This window comes from Pollachius pollachius, assembly GCF_949987615.1.
Source record: "Pollachius pollachius genome assembly, chromosome: 12".
In the NCBI taxonomy this organism is placed as follows: domain Eukaryota; kingdom Metazoa; phylum Chordata; class Actinopteri; order Gadiformes; family Gadidae; genus Pollachius; species Pollachius pollachius.
Window position 1 is genome coordinate 2944780 of NC_136945.1, and position 3254 is coordinate 2948033.

Consider the following 3254-nt stretch of genomic DNA (forward strand, 5'->3'; position numbering starts at 1 on the left):
CAGACTCAATATGCTGAAATGTACGCCAGAGAGTCAGACCCACCGGATGGTTACTATAGCAACCTTATTCATGGACTCCTCTCTCTCTCTCTCTCCTTCTACCAACACCCTCCGCTCCTTTCCCCTTTCCCTCTCTATGTCTCCCTCACTGCCCGCCCGCTTTGCTGCTGCTGCTGAATGTCTATGAAGGGAACATCTGAGAATCAACCTTTTTTTTTTATCTCTCTCTCCCAGCCATTGCAAGAATCTTTGGTGCAGTGGCATCCTTATCTGGTCTGATTGCTCGTTTGCATACAAAGCGTGGCATTTCTTTGCACTTGCATGCGCAAGTGTTCTTTTTCTTCCTCCCCACACCGGGACGGTTGTGTTTTTCCTTGGCACCATCCATCCTGCCACACCTTTCTTGTTGTAATTCCCAGGATGAACCAACCGCCACAGACACGTCAAGCTGACAGCAAACAGTCAAAGACGTGTCGCTGCACAGCCCAGAGGCACAGGGTCATGGACAGTTCAAGTGAATGACCCTAAGAGTGAGCTAGCCTTCCCTGTTCACTATATATCACACCAGGTCATACCTTCCTCCCTGATGTTCTCATTCGGACTCATTCTCATTCCTCCAGGCTATATACACACACACACACGCACGCACGCACGCACGCACGCACGCACGCACGCACGCACGCACGCACACTCACACACACACTGTATGTACAGTGAGCAGTGATGGGAGTGGTATGAGGGGGATCATTGATATGATGGGGGCCCGGACTGAGACACTGGCTGGAGGTTGTGTGGTGGGTAGCAGCAGGGATCTTCACTGGCATGTGGGCCTACCGAGTGGGCATGTGTGTCTGGCTTCAGTCCGGGTTCCTCTGCACCATGCAAAGCCCCCACGCACCACCGCACTATTCAGAGACATGCACATACCCATAGACACAAACACAAACATAAATACAATGTTGGACACAACACAAACGTATACATATACGGGTACGGGTAGACACCACATATATAGACAGCTAGCTATGCACAACAGAAACATTGATATGGACGTAGACAGAGTACAAACATGTACACACAGACACACACACTGACACATGCATGCAGTATAAAGACACACACACATAAACCAACACACACACAAACGCACAAATAGTGTACAGATTCGAACACACATTCCCAAGCCAAGGAAATACACACTGGGATGGAGAACAGAGAGAGGAGCGCGTGGCCCCCAGCTCACTTAAAGGGTAATTCCGGTGTAAAATGGATTTGGGGTATGTTTTGTATGATAACGAGTTGAAACGTTCGTTTTGGAGCACAAAAAACGCATATAGACGCTTTCTTCAGTTGGCTGTTTTAAGCCGATTCTATCAAAACGCTATAAACTTGGAACGATGGGGGCACTGGTTATGGTAAAAACTAAATCGCTATTTTAAACCACTTAAAAGGGTAAAAGTAGCCCGACACTTCTTTGGTAGTATAATAAGGGTCTTAACATATAAAATGAGGCATTGAGAACTTTGTAAGTGTACAGATTGTTTATTAAAAATGACATTTTATACACACAATACCGTCAGTAGATCACCCGTCGACGCCATTTTGTTTTTAAGACTCGATATGTAGATTGGCGAACACAGAGCTTGCGTGTTGCTGACGGATGTCACAATCTCTGTGTTTGTGTGTTTGTCAATGTGATCTACTGACGGTATTGTGTGTATAAAATGTCCTTTATAATAAACAATCTGTACACTTACAAAGTTCGCAATGCCTCGTTTTATATGTTAAGACCCTTATTATACTACCAAAGAGGTGTCGGCCTACTTTTAGCCTTTTAAGTGGTTTAAAATAGCAATTTAGTTTTTACCATAACCAGTGCCTCCATCGTTCTAAGTTTATAGCGTTTTGATAGAATCGGCTATAAACAGCCAACTGAAGAAAGCGTCTAGATATGTTTTTTGTGCTCCAAAACAAATGTTTCAACTCGTTATCTTACAAAACATATCCCAAATCCGTTTTACACCGGAATTACCCTTTAAAGCATGAAGATCATTTCAAAATGGAACAAAATGGCGAACTGTGTGTGTGTGTGGCAGAGTGGCTCTCAGCAGTGGCCCGGGGTGAGATGGCATGTAACTGTGCACGCGTGCCTCCTGAATAAAAGATACTGACCCAGATGGAAATCAACCATTGGTCACTTAATTTGTCCTACATGCATGATTGGCTCGTCGCCAACACACTGTCTAATTGTCCAATCAATTGACATGTCTGGAGGGCTCTCGTGTGTGTGGGTGTGTGTATGTGTGTGTGTGTGTGTGTGTGTGTGTGTGTGTGACCCTGCAGATACTCAAACGGTACCGGTGAAACTCACAGCGTTAGCATAAGAAATATCAGCAAGGATGTAAAAAAATTGGAAATGTTCCTTATATCATGTAGTCATATGTTTTTGCGTGTGTGTGTGTGTTTGTTTGTGTTGTTAAGTCCCTTTTCACAACTCTGTGCATCCTGCATATATTTATGAAGAGAGATTCATGGGGGGAAATGATTTAGAAAGAGCTCGAGTCAACTGGCATTAGGAAGCTCAGTGATCCAGACAGGAGTCAAGCAGCAATGTGCCAAAGCCGGGCTGCATGGGACCCAACACAGCAACACCATATGTCTACAGGTCTGCATGAATGGTCCCTGCTGAAAGGGTGTTTTGTATCAACATTGTACTGAGCCCTCCTACATTATTGATATGCAATTTGATTGCCTGCCTTTAATAAATGATTAGGGAATTCAAAATTGTCAGAGATGGCCTTTGGCCATTGGCTCTCTGTCCTTCGTGGAGAGAGAAGAGGAGTGGGGTCCAGAGCTTGTGTTTGCTCGGTCTAATGTGGCTTAAAAGGACAAAACCGGTCCGAGCAATCAACCATCGGAATCATTACCGATCACATTTGACTTTATTGAAAAATGACTTTATTGATTTACCGATTCTGCGAAAAGTGTTTAGCGTGAGCTACCCTGCAAAGAATGAGAATGGGAATGTGAACACTGGCCCTGGTATGGCCCTATAACAATGTGTGTCAGTAGCGAGATTATGGACCACACAACAATGAACCGCCATACGTGTACTATATAAAATGTATTATCACATAGACCTAAGGGCTATATTGCTATTCTTTTTGTTTGTGCTCTCGTTTACATAGAATATTCTTGGGCCGAATCAGGATAAAAGAAAGCTTCAGTTTGTCTGTCTGTCTGTCTTCTTGTCT